At 35.9% G+C, this 6,195-nt stretch overlaps 1 long non-coding RNA gene across 1 annotated transcript; it reads left to right on the forward strand.

The window, feature by feature from the left end:
* The first annotated feature begins 2,386 nt into the window (after positions 1 to 2,386).
* LOC135299940 (uncharacterized) lies at positions 2,387 to 5,022 on the forward strand. The gene is made up of 3 exons (XR_010361784.1): positions 2,387 to 2,461; positions 4,347 to 4,440; positions 4,534 to 5,022. It is a non-coding gene; the product is annotated as an uncharacterized LOC135299940 (long non-coding RNA).
* The last annotated feature ends 1,173 nt before the right edge of the window (positions 5,023 to 6,195 follow it).

A 6,195-nucleotide genomic window follows, 5' to 3' on the forward strand; every position in this document is an offset into this window, starting at 1 on the left:
GACAATGCTTTATATAACTACTCAACATCTACATGCCTTAACACCCAAATTGCATTTCCTTTATCTTAAGTTTTAAATGGCCATGCTCCTGGTATAGCTGGCTATCAGGAAGGGGCTAACAAGAGGCTGTTCATCATTTTGTTGTAAGAATATTGCATAGAGAAAAATATTTTTCAGTTTTCAGCTCTTTTCTATCCAATAATTATACTGTGCACATCTTATATAGAAACTGAAGACCTTTCTTTTTTACATAAACATCACCTAGGGCTGAGAACAATTCAGCCACTTTGAGCCCGGACTCTGTCTTGGTGGTTTAAATCTATATTTGAGATACAGGAAGCAATAGATTTTGGGTTTTTTGTTGTGGAAAATTTTTATAACACTCATTTAGGTCATATTTCATTAACAGAAAACATGGTTACCACCATTGACCAAATTTGTGATTTAGTCACCATCTTAAACTGACCAGGTATATTAAAGCAATGGGAAAGAAAAAAATGCTCAAACAAAAAATCACTATCACTATCGCTATCACTTCTGTTTGTTTCAAATATAAATTGAAATGTAAAAGTTCAGCAATTATTCAAATATTTATTATTACCTACACACATCATAACACACCTACAGTAAATTAGCCAAGGATGCCAAAGTCATTGTGATTTAATCTGTTCTTAGTCAGAGTGGCTTTCTAGTGAAAACTTCATCAAACTACCCAAAGAAAAAGGGACTATTTAAAACATCTGGGTTTCATTGTCTTCACATGCAGCATGAAAGGAATTCATGTTCCTGTTCTTTCAAGAAGGTGCCTGAAGTGTAGCTACATTTCTTAGTACTATTTATACCAAATGCAGCTAAATTGAAACCCCAGTAAAAATAATCTATACAGAAATTTTTTCCAGAGGGGCAAGTGCAAATTCCTTCTTCCTCTAAGCTGAACTCATTCAGTCTCACATTGAACTGTTATTTCCACCTTTGTAGAAATATATTAGTCAGAATTGGGTAGCCACAGGTGTAAACCTTTAGCAACCAAGCAGTTTCATTAGTTAGAATAGCACATATTTCCTCAGGTGTGCAGAAATTCAAACATCTTTCTCTCTCTCCAGCTCTGAGCACTTGCCACCCCCCACAGTGTTTTAAGAAGGAAGGAATGTAGAGGAGAGTTCATTTGATGGTTCCTGAAGCAGCACACTCTGCGAAGATGCTGAGTGTAGGGATTCATCCAACAGCAACATATTTAAAACTCTGCTTAATATCATGTATTAAAGATCACTTCTAAATATCATGGACTGCAACTTTAGCAAAAACTCTTCATTGCTTCTATCTAATAATGTGGCATTTTCGTTGATTTAATTCTGTCTTTTTTCACTGCAATATCATGCTATGATGACTGCGTGTTTCCTTATACAAAATGCAAAACCACTGACAAATCCAGATGTCAGGTTATTCTTGATATATCAGAGTAAATATTGGTTTCCATGGCACCAGGACGTGCTGGGAGCTCTGTCTTGTTTTAAATACTCCAGGGATTTTAAACATCATCTTCAGTGTCAAGAGAAGATTGCTACTAATATTTGACTGTCATAAGAAAAATGCAGTGGTAACCAATGGCAATCAAATTCATAAAATAAGCCATGATCTTGGTTTATTTTTTGGTTGAAATAATTTTGAAAGTTACTGTTTAAGTAAACTCTCTGTTTTAATTAAACTAGAATTAAAATGTCTTATTAAGGAATGGAGAAAAATATATAGTCTCTCCAGAAGAGACTAAAAAGATTATTTTTCTTTTAAATGATTCCTAAGTGACATCAACACAGTGCAGAGTGTACTTTCAGAACTCTTCTCGGAAAATTGATATCCCACCAGCTGCAAATGACATAGTGATTTTAACCTTGAGATGAATACTTAAAGTTGTAAGCCTGTACACGTTAAGGAGTGAGAAAGGCGCTTCAAAAATAATTTTAATTCACTAGTATTGATTCCCAAGTTTATTGATAGCTGTATTCTTTTGTCAGGTAAAATACCTCTCTCTATGAACAGTGTCCCACCACAGAAATAGATATTTGTGTGCTGGAGTTATTAGAGCAAAATAAACATCTGATTATAAATTATGCATATATCCTTCCTTCCTTCCTTCCTTCCTTCCTTCCTTCCTTCCTTCCTTCCTTCCTTCCTTCCTTCCTTCCTTCCTTCCTTCCTTCCTTCCTTCCTTCCTTCCTTCCTTCCTTCCTTCCTTCCTTCCTTCCTTCCTTCCTTCCTTCCTTCCTTCCTTCCTTCCTTCCTTCCTTCCTTCCTTCCTTCCTTCCTTCCTTCCTTCCTTCCTTCCTTCCTTCCTTCCTTCCTTCCTTCCTTCCTTCCTTCCTTCCTTCCTTCCTCCCTCCCTCCCTCCCTCCCTCCCTCCCTCCCTCCTTCCCTGGTGTTAATCAATGGTGTCACAACAGAAACAGATTTACCTTGGATCCAGGTAGTACTTTAACAAGCGTAGCGTTTGAATTTTTTACTCAAATTTTCATAGTAAATCCAGTATACTACAAAGATGAAAGATGGGCACAAAATTAATACTTTATGCAGGATTAAAGCAAATTACACAGTTTCATCTCTATACGAAAGCCACAAAGATACATCAAAAGCTACCATATTCTGCTAAGGCATAAATCTAATTCCTAGCTGAAGAAAATCTCTCCCTCAAGAAAGTAACTCAATTACTCTGTCTCCTTCGGTGATGCCCAACAAAATACATCAACTGTAAACTTCAAATTAGGCAGAGCAACAGTCAAAAATGATGAGAAAAAAGCAGGTTGCAAAAAGACAGCATTCCATTTATTTTAAGCAAAGGAATAGATGACTATTCCCCCCTATTTATACTGTCCGCACATTATATTTATGTGCTATGTTACAAAGCAATATTGTTTTCAACTCAGGAATGCACCTATATTATCAAAATCTTGCAAAAGGTCCTTTTTGAATATTCAATCAGTTTTTAAATTCTGGCCATTTCAGTGCCAGCCCTTGGAATTTTGATGATCCCAGATACAGACTGGAGGACATCATTCATGTTGATAGGAAAGATGTCTACCTCTTTGGGAAAAATACGCCTTTCTCCTGAATAGTGTATACACATCTCCAAAATGCAACATAGAACCAAATTTCAATGAGGCCTACTAGAACATGTCCTCTAAGGCAGTTCTGCATCAGCTCCTTGGCTAAATGAAAGGAACTTCCTGTAAGCTTTTGGGTTTTGCTTAATCTCTTCCTTAGCTTAAGGTTCATCTTCCAAGGCTTGAAAAAGTTCCACTTTTCAACTGTTTTATATAAGATTCACAAGCACACACATGCTTTATCTTTTGCCAACAACCTTCACTTCTGTAGATTTGTACATTAGCCCTGATATTTGTTACATAAAATACCTGCGTATTAGCTAATCAAATACAACCATCAAATTCAGATCCCTAATAAGATTTTGGACAGCTTTTAAGCAGTACATACATCTGAAATGGCAGCTGCTCTCTGTTCTCTCTTCCATTAACTTGCTCAGTTTCCTTGTGCAAAAAAACCTCACTTAGGGTTACAACATGACTCTTCTTCCTTTTGATGGCAGCAACAGATTACACAATAGCTTGATATTTCCTTATTTAATCTTTGACTAAAGATACTGAAAATTAATTTTGACTTAACATGAAAATAACATCTTTCAGAATTTCTCACCTAAAAGAATTGGGAGCTAAACACTTTATTTGCAAAATTTTCATTGAAAATGAGCAGAGGGATTTAAAAATGTTCAAATCACAGAAGAGAGAAATGTGAAATAACACATTTTCAGAGTAAAGGACAGGACAGTTAACTTGCAGGTGGAGACCTAAGTTCATGTTTGTCTTCTTATTTGCTTCACAACAGAAAGTCTGCCACTTTACTGCTGAGTGTAATGAGCTTGATTAGGTATTCTGTATGAGTCATGTAGTGCAAAAACTCTTTTATTATCAAGTAAATGTAAAGGAGATCTCAGGCTTTCACCTCTTGCACAGGTGTCCTTAAAAATGGCTACAAAGTAAATTTCTCCATCTTAGTGAATATTCATTGAAGTGAAACTGTTTCTGCAGGAAAGACAGAAAATCACAATAATATTCTGTACACACAAATAAGTGAGATAGCATCATGGCAGGGTGAAAATCTTGGTTCTATTTCCTTTCCCAATAAAGCAGAATGAAAAATTGAAATTACCTCTACCAAGATCTGCATATTGGAACTGTTAAGTAAAATAATCTTAAAATCAACAGAGCAGATATTTATAAACAAATAGGGACCACAGAGTTTTTTCTACTTTGTAAACAATATTTCCTTGTTCTTACAAGATTTAAGTCTCTAGCTGAGGGTATCTCTGGAAGTCCTTGAAAAACTTTTACTTCTGGGTCTGCAACAAGACCTTCTGACAGAGGGCTTCACCAGGTACACTCTTTATTCTTTTATTCCTCCTGTCCCTGTCCTTGTCTTTTGAGATGCACAAAATTCTTGCTTTTTTTCTTTTTTTTTTTTCCCCAGGGGACACTGGTCATTTTCAGATGGAAAAAGTCCCTGTTGCCATATCAACTGAAGTCAAAACCAATGCCCCACTCAATCATCCTATTAGTATAAGCATGAACAATATTCACATGATCTAGCCTCACAAAAACCCAGTAAACTCAAGGAAATGTTATGGCAACTTCCAGTCCAACCATCTAAGAGCCACTCTGGTAGCCACCCTCCATCACCTGAGCTCAGACTGTGGCCCCTTCTCAGCTGCTTCTCCACACTCACAGGGCTGGACTGGGTTTCCTCACCAGCTCATCCCCAGCTTTTCCATGGCAGAGTCTCAGATGTTCAGTTCCTTCAAACAATTTAATATCAATCCCAGAACTTCTACTTTGAAATTATTGCCAGTGTACACTGAAATATTTCTGGAAAGGTATTGCATGGGGCTTTGTTTATTCTAGTATAAATAGTTACTTGAAATATGCTTCTCTACAGTGACATAAAAAAGTTATTTTGTGAACTAATATGGACCTTTTACAATAAAGTTTGAATTAAACCCTTAAACTTGTCATCATTTGGAAAGGGCATAGATTTGTGAAGGAAAAAAACACTGAAAAGTAAATAATAATGATTTTCCAGCCCAAAAAAACCCCATGATTACATAATTTAAACTTGTTTATTTAGTTAAATATAGAACTGAGTAAGAATTCACTATCATAAGATCATAACTTACTTGTCATCATGGTTGAGAGGGCTAGAAAAAGATTCACCTCCTGAGACACAAGGTTTGCACAGATTAACCAGTGGCTTTTTCCTCAGAAAGAAAGCCACAGAAAGTGCCAGTATTTCTTCATAGATCTTCACCAATACTTTTGTTCCTTACTAAAAACAAAACATAAACTAGTCCTGAAAATAATTTTCTGTCTGTGTAAAAAATGAGATTGACACACAAAAGTCTTTTTGACCATAAGAAAGTAACCTCTGGCTAACAGCAACTCCCAAGTGTAATTCTAGTTCCTGCAGTCTGAAAGCTGACTCTGAACTGGGAATATTATAATAAGTACCCAACAATCCTTTTACATTAATAGGTCCCTAAGCAAGATCACATCTTTGCTCATTTGACACAGTAAAGTCTGATAAACTTAGTTAAGTCCATATTTCCGAAGCATAATACAATTAGGAAAATATCACCTTGGAAATTAAATTAAACACTGATAATTGAGAGTCACCAAGTCTATAGTACCATGACTAGTTCAAGATCATTTATTTTCTCTTAAAAGCAAACACATTGGAAAATACACACTGCAGCTTGAAGATGAGCAAAGTGTGAGTTGTAATACCTGCCTTTAGAGTACAGTTACAGACAAAGTGTGTCAAAAATCTTCCCTTCCAAAAGGCAGAGGGAATTCATCTGGATAACAAGTCAACAGCTAACCTGGAGAACCATTGCTAAAGATGTATTAATATTTTTCATGCACATTGGTGGAGAAAGATCTCCTTGATTTGGATCAGGGAAATAAAAATTATGTGCTTGAATTAATCCTTGTTATTTGTGGTTTACTGGCTTTGAAGACTCTCCATAATAAATAAATGTAGAAGATGTATGGACATGTTCTCAAATTTACTGCTGATATAAGTGGGCACAACTCCACTTCTACTTAATGATATCATGCCAATTTATTCCAACACTGA

Source organism: Passer domesticus, chromosome 4, assembly GCF_036417665.1.
Source record: "Passer domesticus isolate bPasDom1 chromosome 4, bPasDom1.hap1, whole genome shotgun sequence".
Lineage (NCBI taxonomy): Eukaryota > Metazoa > Chordata > Aves > Passeriformes > Passeridae > Passer > Passer domesticus.